Source organism: Haplochromis burtoni, unplaced genomic scaffold (genome assembly GCF_018398535.1).
Source record: "Haplochromis burtoni strain Fernald_Lab_line unplaced genomic scaffold, NCSU_Asbu1 Contig_23, whole genome shotgun sequence".
Classification (NCBI taxonomy): domain Eukaryota; kingdom Metazoa; phylum Chordata; class Actinopteri; order Cichliformes; family Cichlidae; genus Haplochromis; species Haplochromis burtoni.
Window position 1 is genome coordinate 1,483,003 of NW_024582384.1, and position 13,764 is coordinate 1,496,766.

At 40.2% G+C, this 13,764-nt stretch overlaps 1 protein-coding gene across 10 annotated transcripts in view; it reads right to left on the reverse strand.

Annotated features, from left to right (window-relative positions):
* The window catches only part of rapgef1b (Rap guanine nucleotide exchange factor (GEF) 1b), a 45,006-nt gene that overhangs the window by 25,166 nt on the left and 6,076 nt on the right, over window positions 1-13,764 (reverse strand). The gene's annotated exons all lie outside the window — the stretch shown is intronic.

Genomic DNA, 13,764 nt, shown 5'->3' on the forward strand with positions numbered 1-13,764 from the left:
AAAACAGTGAAAGAAACTTTACAGTTAAACCGTTTTGGGGTGGGATAAAATTGGAAGTTGTGTAGGCGCTAATACTGTTGTCGTCTGCTACCCGTAGATTCTGGCAGCCTGGAGAACAGTAAAACTGTCTCAGTGCCAAACTGAGACTGGAGACTATTCATTTCTGCACCTCGAACACCCAAGCGCCATGAATAAGTCCAAATGGAAGCACATTTATGCACTTAACTCTTGAACAACCTGAGGCACTGTTAGATTACCGTCACTAAAAAGACTTCAAAGCATCCCATGATCCACCTTATTAGAGTTTCTGCCAGTTTTTACTTTTTACATAAAATGCAACACATTTTCCAGCCTCTATTTTCTCAGGTTTTTAGACATATTTATGATGAGCACATAAGTGGCCAAACTGGGACTTGGATCATGTCTCAACAACTATAAAACCAACCTTGTTCCCAACCTTGGGGACCCAGGACCCCATTTTGCAGATCAAAGTAATTGGTGCAACCGCTATACTGAAGGCTTTAAACAATTTTTAAAAGCTACAATTTGGTTCCAGTCTTCAACATATCAATCTACGCAGCTTTACACCATTTCAAATGTTACTTCAAAGCCAATACTTGTGTTTTTACTACTTTAAAACTGCTTTGAGAGACCAAGGGGATAAAAGAAGAAGAATTAATTTGAAGATTTAATATGTGATGCTTTGCCTTTGTTGATTTCTATTTGTGGCTTCCATATCCATTTTAGTGAAAATAAAACAGCAGAGCCTAACTGACAAACATCAAAGTGGGTTAGGCTTCCATAAAAAAAAAAAGTCTTGGTTTATCTCTTACATTGTAAAATGCTTCAGTCCCCTGAAGAACTGAAACCAAACAACCCCCAAACCCTCACGTCACACTGCAAACTCACAATTACGCGTAAACCTCCCGCAAAAAAAATCCCCAGTGCGATGAGTTCACAGTTCATGTGAACGCCACGGTGGTAAAAACCTTATGACAATCGGTTCATGTTAGTACTGGTAGCAAAAATCCAAGTCTGTAGGATATGTGAAAAAATGACTATAAATGACATTGTTAAGACTAAATAGCGAAGGATTTAACAAGTAAACATCTTTTTTGGAGGCTTTTAAACTCTGCAGACACTTTGCTGCTCTTAAAGGCCTTGGGGACATTTAAAGCAAACACTTGAGTCTGAACAACTCTTCAACAAAGCCTGGGAGAGTTCTCATCCAGCTCTGCGGTGTTAACAGATTCCCTGGGAGCTTTCTAGCTGCTGAATTGTCTGAAGGCTTTGTTACACAATAAGCAAACAGAAAAAAAAACCACACACACACACATAGGGTGTAAATTTATGGATGCTTCTGGCAGAAAGAGGTAAGTGGATGCAATATACCGCAAATTAATTTTGTGTATATTTCGCTTGTTATTTGCTGGAGCCTGAAAAGACCTCTGCATTTAATTCTGCTGCCCTAAGGCAACCCACAGACACCTGCTGTCCAGGAACATTTCATTTAGAATAAGAAATAGTTTATTTAGTATTCCACCTGGAAAGGCAGCCAGTCTAGGGTTTTGTCAGCCTCACCACATGAACCATAGCTACGAGCACAATCCCTCCAGGCTAACATGATTCTGTATCAGTGTGATTAATATCTTGAAAAACTTCCTTGAACTCATGACCCTCCCAAATCGCAAGGCAAATGTTTTTTTAATAAACAGTTTTATTTGGAATCCTGACAGGCTGTCAGACAAAAAGACATACCTGAAGGTGTTTGAAATGCTGCTTCCTCATAAACTGAATATTATTAAATTAGGAGGGTTTTTTTCCTCTCTCCCCTTTCTATTTATAATACAGTATCTCTGAGTGGGAGGAGGTTAATTCCACCCCTGCTATTAATGGCAGTCTGTGTAGTGTGAAAAACTGCAATTTATGAAACAACTTGTTTCTTAATTGTACTTATCTTATTTATCTATTTTCCAAATTAGAAAAAAAAAATCCCGTTCTGTATTGCTGATCATGACGACTGGTGCCATATGTGTGTGTCGGGGTGTGACGGGCTGGCAGATTGATGTGGTTCCTGCTCAGTACAGGTGTGATCAATACAGGACAGCTGGTGGCCTCTTCCCTTCTCACTGGCCCTGTAGGCTTAGAGTAAGATGAAACAGGGTGGAAAGCAGAGATGAGGCTGTGCTTAGTTACATGTACAGCCGTCACCTCCTGCTGAACCCCTTCAGTGAGGAGCTTCTCAGTGAAAGTGTCCCCAAACCTTCCTCTGCGGACGTGTTTAGCCTGTTAGACGACCGCTACGAGAGTCACAAAGGTCACTGTGTGACAGCTGTTCAGCATATGAAAAAGGTAAGTGGGGGGGGGGAAACTGATCTGAAAGTGTGCATAGAAAATGTTTAGAGGATGAATGAACTGCAAAAATGAGTTCTTTTTCTGCTTTACACAGACTCCTTGAGAGATAAAACCTACAAGTATATGTATACATAGCCTTCACACTGGACTCATTCAGTCCCTCAGTATGTTAATATGCTTTTGAGTTTATAACGGCATTTCTGTTGCACACGTTTTGAAGCAAAGACCTACAGTACCAGCAATGTTAACTTGATTTGCTAGCTGGGGCATCTTTTCATCTGTCTGGGACAGTCTTAATAAACTCAATAAGCTGTCATCTGACCAAACTGTCACCGGTTATAGCGTTACATCCAACAGGCTTTAAGAACTGTGCTATTACTAACACCTAATCGTGACTGTCAGCTTACTTTAGGTTTCAGTTTGGTAAACCTTTACTCTGTCATCATGTCCAAAAACTGGTTGGTGTGGATCCATGTTCTTATGGCCCCAATCACAGGCATAAAAACCAGCTGGCATTAGCATGGTAACCACCAGTCACTGAGGTAAAATGTATAATCCTTGACCAGTTATGAGCAGTTGCTGGAAATTGCTACCCATCATTGTCAAATTCAAATTTCAAATTCAAATTCAAATTTTATTTGTCACGTACACAGTCATACACAGTACGATATGTAGTGAAATGCTTGGACAACTGCTCGTGACCTAAAGAAAACAAAAAAGGAAAAGGCTATGAATAAGATAGGAAATAAATATGAAAAATTAAAAAGGGTAAATTTAACTAGGAAGGAATAAAATATAAATTAAGGTTAAAAATGAAATAACTGTACAACACACAAATTAGAATGAAGGGTAAATTTAACTGGGAAAGAATAAGATAAAATATATAAATTAAAGTTGAAAATAAAATAACTGTACAACAAAATACACAATATAGAACTATATAAGAATGTATGAAGAAATATAAATAAATATATACACAATAACAGCAGCATATACACAATAACAGCAGCTGTACAAGTATTAACTGGAAATGAAGAATATAATGTCCAGTGTTGTGCAATCCACATTATGTCTTGATTGCTAAACACCAGTAACTGGTCTATAGACCCCCTAGTAACCGTTGGTCACTTGGGAAAAAGGTGTATTCCCCAGCTGGTTGGCAAATAGTTGTAGGAGGCTGCTTGCAGTTGCTAGGTGAAACTGTCACACAGAGGTATGAAGCACTGCACTGAAAGCCTCCTTGCAATTGTTTGGGTCACTAGCAGATTGCAGCGCTCAGTAATGTATATAGAAGTTGGCAAATTGTGTGGAAAAAAGTCGCTGAATACTTGCTAAACAGCATTGCAGCTGTTTTGCACTCGCTAAAAAGTTGCAATGCAAACTGGAAATGGTTCAAATCTACCCCAGTTCATTTGCTGTGTATGTTCCCTTATGCTCTCTCCTAGCTGTTGTGTAAACTCTAAATTGTCATGCCATAATAAAAGTTAAAAAGCCCATAAATATCTTTTTAAAAATTATTTTAAGGTAAGTCACATGGAAGCATGACATTACCCCTGCATTTGATGTAAATAAATGAGTTCTCTATAAGAAGTGCCCTTTTACAAAGATTAGATGGGGTTGTAAATCTAACATAGGTATGTTCCTCTCACCCACATAAATATAAAAATACACACAGCCACAAATATGCTTGATTAAAAAAAAAGAGCCTCTACAAATTGATGCACATTAATCCCACTTTCCTTTTAAGCTATAGCTGTTACTGTTTACGCAGCCTTCTTTAAATAAAGACAAAGAATCTGGCACACTTAAGCAGAAACCCACCATATGGGATACACGTAAATAGCCATGTCATTGTTTATACGCGACTCTGCTTACATTGAGCTCTTATTTACCTATGAAAATGACAACAGTGTTAACTGCTGTCTGTTACACTGCGGAACAAGAAGTAAGACCTGCTGTGGAGCAAAGGGTGGGGGGGATGCTAGCCTGAGGCACATAAGATGAACAGCAGCGAGAAAAAAAATGGAGAGGAAAGAGAAAAATTCAACAGGAAATATTTAAGTGCTTAGTGAATTATTTATTCTCTCCATTGTAGTGGTTATTTCCTGCTGGCGGTGTTCAGTTTTCAATAGGAATCCTCTTTATATCCACAGTTAATATGCAGCGCTATAGGAAACCACAGGCTCTGTGTGTGTATGTGTGTGTATGTGGGTGGGTGGGTGTGTTGCAGGTCAAGCCACAGTCCAAGGATGACGAAGGTAGGAAGGTCTGGTATGTGCTGTGACAAAGTCTGAGCTACCTCTCATTCTCTTCATATTTTGCTTGGAAAAATGGGAAGTAAATGCAGTGATTTATTTATTGTTTAAAGATGCACAAAAATACTATATATAAGGCAAAAACAGAATTTATATAATTCTTAACTTTAAGTTCACATTAGTTATGAGCACCTATATTCTTCAACACAACAGGAACTCTCTTAGACAGCTTTCTTGCCACTTCTTTAAGTAGTCTTCAGGAATAGATCTCCAGACTCATTGAAGAACACACTAAGCTCTTTAGATTATGTTGTTATCAAAATGATCCCACACTGGTTTAACAGTGTTGAGGTTCAGGCTCTGACTGATATCGTTCCATTGTCTGTTCTTCTATCCAGGTATGGTTTTACTGCATTGGCAGCATGTTTGAAATCACTGTCATGTTGAAAAATGAAGCTGCTGCCAATCAAATGCTTTCCAGATGGTGTTGCAGCAATTTGGACACGGTCCGCAACACCACTGGCTGAAAAGCAGCTCCTAAACATGACAGAGCCTCCACCATATTCTACAGATGGCAGTACGTGCTTATGTTGCACCTCTCTCCTAACCTCCTCTTACATACTGACAATGACTTGAACCAAACATTTCAAATATGGATTCATCGCTCTATATGATGTGCTTCCACTGAGTTTTATTCCAGTTCTTGCATAAGTTGGCATTCTCCAGTCTTTTCTCCTCGTTCCATCTTGACAGCCACACTTTCACTGACACCAATTCTGATGAGGCTTCACCAAAGCAGGTAGATGAACTGAATAACCAGATCTCGGGTCCTGTTTCAGGTCTTCGCTGTTTTTTGGTCTTCTATTTTTTAAAGACTTGATGCTCAGATACTGTTCATCTGCTCTAGATAGTTATTTAGGCCTTCCACATCTTCTTTTGTCCTCCACTTGTTTTTAAGGACACTGAATGTCATGCTGAGTTATGCCATGTTTTTCATTGATAGCTCTTCTGGAAACACCTTCTTGCAAAAAATACTGTTTTATTCCTGTCAAACTCTTATCTTTGGCATTTTTGATAGATTAAACTAAATATAAAGGAATACATTATGTGTTGTTGCAATAGGTTGCTAGTAACAGAGTATCGAAAGACAGTTAAAATTGTTTTTTGTCAAGTTGTCTGTCATGTGGCTTAACTGGACTGGACAGAAAATTAGCAAAGAAGGCCAAACAGTCAAAGAAAAACTCTGAAAGACCCTCAGAATGCCTGGAGAACTGTTGCTCAAGTCCACCTGGAAGCAAAATAGAAAGAAATGAGGAATTTTTGCACAGTACAGTAATGAGGCACTGGCTAACAGCTAACTTAAAAGTAACAGAGGAAGTGCAATGGTGGAGTCCATAGTTAACCAGCTGTGCTGTTTGAGCATGAAGTTCAACGACGAGGAGCCACAGTGAGGCCGAGATCATCAAATCCACTCAACCAGCAAGTAAATGAGATACAGATACTAAGTGCTCGAGTCTATTGCAGTCCACTTAACAAATGAGCATATGAGACGTGGGAGATCGTTTCTGCTTGTGCAATGCAATTATAAATGACAAATTTCTTTATCCATTCAATTCTCAACCGAATTCTGAAGTGCAAAATAAAAGGTAACGGGCAAGAAAAAAAAACAAAAAAACCCAAAAAACTGAACTGGCATAAGAACAGTTACAAAAAAGAATTACCACCAACTACAACCAATTTGCAGCTGTCAGACTGATGAGACACTTTCAAAGTTAATTTATATTTAAATGAATACTTTGCTCAAGTGATACATTTCCAGCTCATTTGTAGAATTCAATTACTCCACAAAAACTGGAGTGACAAAACTCAAATGGGTTTCTCACATTACATCACATTCGTTTTACCAAAGCAAAGCATTTATCACGTTTCATTTCTAAGCACACAAAAGTACACGCTTATTTTTATCCCCTCCCAAGTCAATCTCTGTTTCAATAAAGCACGCCTCAGCCGATACTTGCATAAGCATGCCCTTCAGTATGTCAGTGACCAGGAACGCAAACCCCACCAGCCATGGGTCACTGGTCAGGAGCAAATATCAGTGTGGTGATGGAGGTGCTCTGGGTGCTGCGTTGCATGGTAACAGAAGGCCTGGTCAACCGTGGCTAACAGAGCATGACCGCACAAACACAGGCAATCTATAAAGCACATCTATAACACAAAAAAGCTAATCAGATCCATAACTGTTTAGAGAGGTTGTGGCTGGTCATCTGTATGCGACATGAAGATGAGCAAATGAACAACAGACAGCAGGGCAACAATAACAAAAAAAGAGAAAAAGACAGTCTCTTTCCTGTTTCCTGACTGTTTGTGCAATTTGCTTTCAGATCTAAGCAGACAGCACACAATAGGCTTATGATTAAGAATACTATCTATATCTGAATCGGTATCTATAAAGGGAAACTCCTGCTTTGCAAGAGAGGCATCATTACCCTTATGAGTCACAAGATTGCAGAGATAAAAAGATATCAAAAGCACCTTCTCCCACTTTCTCGCCTTTTTTTTTGTCACTTTGGAGTTACGGCAGCCTAGAAAAGGCGTAGGATAACACTAAACATGCAGATACGATCTGATTCCCAATATGACAAACAATGGCAAAAAAAGAAAGAAAGAAAGAAAAGAAAAGGTGTGAAGAATCTACAAAGTAACCTGAAACTATAATTATCAGAGAGGGGAGGAAAATATGTCACATTAGGCCACAAAAAGAAACAGAAAAATCCAGCCTAATCTCTCGGTGACACATTGCATTCTTGAGTCTGTTTGTTTGTGATCTGAAATGAGCTGTGCATCTTAAACCCACTTTGAAACAGATAGTAATCTGCTATTCACTGACTTCTCGATCCATCATCCTTCATGGAAAAGTAGCTTGAAGCAATGTTCAGAGGCAGTATTTTACACACACGCACACTCTGAAACAGAACAATGATGGGAAACAAAGTGGTATAGTCTCAAAACAAAAGTCTTAAATTAACACATCTACATTTAAGGCTACTGAGGTTAGAGTAGACTATGCACGCTTCCATAATTACACAGCTTGCAGATGAGATGCGGTAGATGATGTGTAACATTATTCAGGGTAGTGGGTCAGTGTGGAGCTCTGGATATGCTGGCATGCTGCAAGTCAGTGAGTTCATTCATGCAGCTCTCTTTGCTTAAAGACTGGTAATAACTGTATATTTTGCAGCACGTAAAACAGCTTTTTTTCTTAGTTTTATAAGATATACATGTCACAGTAATAGTGTGTAACCCTTGTATACTCTGGATGCAAGAGCGACAGATCTTTAAGACTTGCAACGCCACCACGATCCCGACTTCACTGCAGATACGCTCAAGGAAGTCTTTTTTTCTGTAAATGAAGCTATTAACACAGCATGAGTCAAAAGTGACTCATTCCATTAACTGCTCTGGTTAAGTAGCTTTTAAGGAATGTTTGATCATTTTGATTAGACGCTGGGTGGATTTTAAGGCCGTATGCTATTTAACTGATGCAGGTCTTGTGTAGCCTGGTGGTGATGTTTCAGAAGAGGGTGGGACCATTAGGCCCGCGTATTGTGTGGTGGCATAAACATTTACAAGTCTCGAGTCTCAATGCCTCCTCTGTTTAACTATAAAGCCAGCAGAACTCAATCTTCCAAAGCTCTGTGTTTCTGGAGCTAACACAACCTTTTCCCCTCTGCTGCTGCAATAGGAAGGTGGTTCATTACTGATAGCATTTCTTCTTCTCTACTTACTTTGTGCTGATAATGTCTGTCACATTGTTCGTCTGTGTTTCCACACTCTGTAGATCTATGACTAACGCTACACACTCATTTATCCTCTTCACTCACTTTGACTCGCTTCCTTCACAATAGTATGATTCATTTAAAAACAATTATTGCAATACACTGTATATGCTTCAAGGATAATACCACACTGCACTGGCTATGCAATATTATGAGTATTTAGATAATCCTCACTCTTGGATGCTTTCAGTATGGGTCTGTGTATTAATGGCAGGCAGGGGATGAGCTAATGGAGCTATTTGATGGAAGCGCTTGGCAGAGAATTTCATAGAGGTTGTACTGAAAGCTATGGAGTGAGCCCTAAGGTCTAGTTGACTCAATTGTCCTCTGTGTCAGAGCGCAGGAACCCACACCAGCATCCACAGTCACAAACACAAAGGTTCTCCAAACTATTCAACCATGAGCAACAAAGGGTTGCAGAGGGGATGCCTTAAGGTCTGATTTTCAACAGCATCATCAACGCACAGAAAAAACATGCTGGAAGCTTCTGCTGACCCAATTGTTAATTTAAAAAAGGGAAAATGGTGACAAAAAGGGGACAAAGGGCTTGAATAAATAAATAAATTATCGCACTGTTTAAACTGTCCAGCTTTTCACGTACAAAGCAAAAGCATGATCGGTAGTGATGCAGTTAGCACGATGTTCATTAGATGCACTGGGAGGCGTAACGTTTTGCAAACAGACGGCAGCATGGTGGACAAAGGATAGCCAGCCGGCAAACATCCTGAAGAGAAGCAATCTCATCTCAGCCAGTGCACAGCCTTAATACCGGAGAGAGAGCAGTGTGAAGCACGGGGGGAGCAGGACGTTCATGAAGCAGTATAAGGATTGATTTATTCTTATCCCCCCCCCAAAAAAAGTTGCGGCAATATTGCCAATCCCTGAGCAAAACAGAAATTAGCTACAAAATCTAGAAACGTCATGTTAAAAGCTGCCATGTGCATAGGGCTCACATCTCGTGCACACTGTGTTAAGACCAGAGGACATCAGCACATCACATAACACAGTGCTGAAACTGAAAAATATACAAAACCAGGTTTCAGAATTGTTCTCTGGCTACTGTGTAGCTTTCCTTTTTATTTACATATGCAGCTATTTTAAGATCTAGTTTGTAATGCCAGTCATCTTCCTGCTAAAACAAAAATGACCAATCATTTGCTCATTCCACCTTCTTGACAGTGATGAACTCATCTTTTTGTTTGTCTTCAGTAACAGAGAACAATGTTTCCTTGGAGTTTTAGAGCAACCGTTTTTCAACTACAAGTTGATTTCTTCATGATGTGATTTTTCCCCCATTTCCAGAAGGACAAACGATTATCTGAGAAAATAATCAGCAGATTAATCTACAACGGAAAAAAAAAATCATTAGTTTAGCACCTAATTGTGATATTGATGGTTTTGTCATCTAGGAATCCATAGCAGTATCAGCTAATGATTCCATTAATGTGATGTGAGAGGCAAACGAGGCCACAGAGCAGCACGCTAAAGCTTTACTGGAGGGCAGGGGCAGTATGATGGAAAGGGTTAATAGCGGGGTGGGGGAGCGGAATTCACACAACATACACTTACACACCATCCTGGGTACCCCTCCTGTTCCTTCCCCGCTGACGCCTAAGTCACTGCTATGATTTCCTGTCCCTCGTCTCCCTCCCCTCTTCACAGCACAGAGCAGCCTGGACTCTGTAACTAACCCCCACATAACAACTTACCTTATAAAAATAGGTGGTGTCTAATAGCACATCACTAACAGACGCACACATTTACACAAACACACACGACACAAAGCAGCTCACTGCGATACACAACCACCCAACACAAACATGCTCAAACCAGCCTGATCCTTCAATTGACCTTCAGGCTGCAGCAATTTACTGCATTTTTTAGCGATCCATTTAAAGCTAGCTTTCTGAACCGATTCTTTCAGTAAAGTGAGACAGACCGTGTGGCAGGCGGCAGGTTCACCTGGGGTGAAACCGATAGACTAAGAAGCACAAAGTGCTATAAATACTCAGCTTGTCAGTATCTCTAACATCAAGCAGCACCAGAACAGATACACTGCAACAGCTAAAAACCCCCTGTGATCTGCTGAGAATGAATTCAGAGTTCTCAGAGAACGGCAGCTGTTTGCCTCTTGCCAAACAGGCACTATAAAGCACTTGAGATAGGAGAACGATCCTACACACAGACAAACAGCCACAAGAGAACCGATCACTTCACTGTTGAGCACAAGACAGAGACAGATACAGAGAGGCAGAGAAGCACAGGAAACAGTAAATGGCCTCAACAGCAAGGAGTGGTACCACGCTCTCCATGTTAGAGAGCCGCACAAAGCCGATCTTGTCTGTGCAGCGGGCCACTCGTCATCCACTTGACACTTTGTGCACAAACACAGCACTGGATGAGACTGAAAGAGAGATGCCACATAATATATTTAATCTTACAGATCAAATGCACCCTGGCAAACCAAACTTTGTGAAAAATGTCCAAATGTAGCTTCTTAAAAATAGCCTTGGATGACAGACGTGTCCTTTACAAAGACAAGACTTGCCCACGTATAGACACTTATAATTAGGCAGCGGTCGTCTAAACTGTACTAGAGAGATTTGAATCACTCATACACAAAAAGAAAATTAAATGCAACTTTGTAATTACTTCTATATTAATCCGTAATAACACAGTTGTGTGTCATCTTTTTCCAACTGTGGAAAAAGATGACACAAATTTATATTATTTTTGGAAAACAGAGATCGATCTGTAGTCTACATGCTAAGGTTGGGCTCTACATGCTAAGGTTGGGCCACGGGATATAAATACTGTCAGTCAGTGATTAGCTGCAGGCTTTTATACATGTTTGTATGGGGGTTTTGAAAGGGCATCGTAGGAATCACCGTTTTCAATGAGTGAAATGTAGTCTGGCAAAAATCTATGTTAATTGTCACTTCCTAGTTACTTCCTAACGCGCATAATCGTTTATGTCAGTGTCAGCTGCCTCTAAGTGTCTGAGATTTGTTTTGTTTTTTAGTTTTTTTTAAACCAGACAAAAGCTACAACTGTTATTTTATTTTTTTGTTTGAACTGTTAAGCAGGCTATTATTAGCTCATTCTTGTCATCTGTACCAGTTTACTTGCTCAGCTGATGTCTGTCCACTTATCTGACATTCCACGGGTAAAAAGAAAAAGCTACATATTGCTGTTTCAGATGAATGAGGAAAGTTGCCTCTACATAACTGCATATCACCTTCCAGGGTTTTATTGATGTGCTGTTATTTTTGTCGTCTGTTCTTCCTCAGTATGCAGACACACTGCAGCAGACAGCATGACTGCACTTCCAAAAATAGTATGGTGGGCCCTTTACAATACATCTGACGCTATAAAATGATATCTTCATTTTATGTTTATGTTTTAAACAGTAGAAAATTAGGCAGGACGCTTCCAAAGATAGAATCAGCATGGACAAGTCTAAAGACAAGCATTTTGGATGCTGAGGCTTTTGTAACAGAATTTAAGGGGAAAAAAGAATCAGTGAAATTTAACTCATTATTTGCTGTGAGATATCAGTCATATGAAGAGAAACAGGTCAAATAACAACTCAAAGTCTTCTCAGGCCAAAGCTGATAAATTATGTGACTATTTTGCCTTTAACCTCAGAAACATTCCATTTATTTCTGTTCATCGTTGCTGTTTTAAAAGCACATTCACACATTCAGGTTGTATAAGAATGAACATCCAAGCAGAAGTGGGTCAGCGAACACTGAAACAAACAAACAAATTCCTGGATTTTGTCCACAGGGCTACAGGCTCATTCAGTCACTGGCGAAGTCAAGATTGTGCGTGTTTGCATGCATTTCATCTACACTCTGGGATTAATATAAAGAAATCAAACCAAGGATTCACATTCATCTACAACCAAACAAAAAACACCCACACCCACATGCACCTTGACAACAAGGCTGACTTGTTTGCAAGCAATGTCAACTTCTCTCGCTTACCATTCCTGATTTAGACTGGTGTCGGAAACTGGCAGCAACTGTGGGACGTCCCCTTCATTGTATGCCAGCTCCCTGACCCAGCCATGCCACCCTGGGGTCTACATGATTTGACACACTGAACGCAGGAAGGCACGCACACACATGCACACTAAGGCGCAGCTTGACAGAATCCACCCCCCCGCCTTTAAATAGATTTCTACATTTTCCGCCTTTGAGATTGCTGCTTTCAGGCACACCAATGCCACTCGCCTTTTCTCTCTCTGTGTCCCTGCTGCTCACTTTTCTTCAATAGAAAACTCAACATAGGCAGATTTTTCTTTTCTTTCCTTCATCCTTGCAATGGTCAGTACTGTATCTGCAACACACACAGTGCAGTCCCCTGTGTGGATACACAAAACACGAAATACCCTGTTCCCTTCAATCAAATTTCCATAATATCAAAGTGTTAGAGTTACAAAGCGTTACAATAGTGCGTTAGAGCGCCATTGTAACTCAGTCCGAAACAAGAACTGAAAGACATCATCATTGGACACATTTGGAGTTTCAGTAGTGGTTCTCTGTCACACCGCTTTTACTTCTACAATCTCATCACGAACACCAGCAGTCTGAGTGAGGATGCTGTGGGTTCTGGCAGATGGGTTATAAACATAAACAATAAGATCCAGAAACTGTTTATTTTGAAATGAAAGCCTCTGTAGTCAAATCAGCAGCTAATAGATGAATAACTACAAAATATTGTCCTTCTGCAGTATGACCAGCTATTTGTGTTTGGCCTCTGTGCATCTGTTTGAAACACATTACTCACGCTACGGTCTCTGCAGAGGGCCATCATGACTACAGGGTCTGGGCAGCTCAGGGTACACAGACAAAATACACACAGTGAACACTGACTTTTGTTGCCTGCTGGGTTGAAATACATAGATTTATTAGGTTGAGCGCACCACAGACTGTGTGTTTTCAAAACAAGGTATTATGGCACTCGGCACTGTGTAATTACACAGCGATAGACTCGGCTACCTTAATTATGGAGCCTCTATGTTATACCAGCTCATCAGGGTGGATCTATTCACGCAGCTTTAGCAGGAGGAAAGAAAAAAAATCAAACAGGGTTAACCCCAACATGTGGGTCAGAAAACATGCCCAGTTACCAAGGTGAGGCGAGGCAGGCAGCTTGGAGTTAAAATACCAAGATTACAGCTCCATAGCGCACATTTTCTGTATTGTGTAACAGGATTAAGACCAAAGCATGCAGGCACTGTATCAGATCCTAACCTGATGAGCCAGGATTAGAGCAGTTATGGCTTCTGTCGACATTTTTTTTTTGGG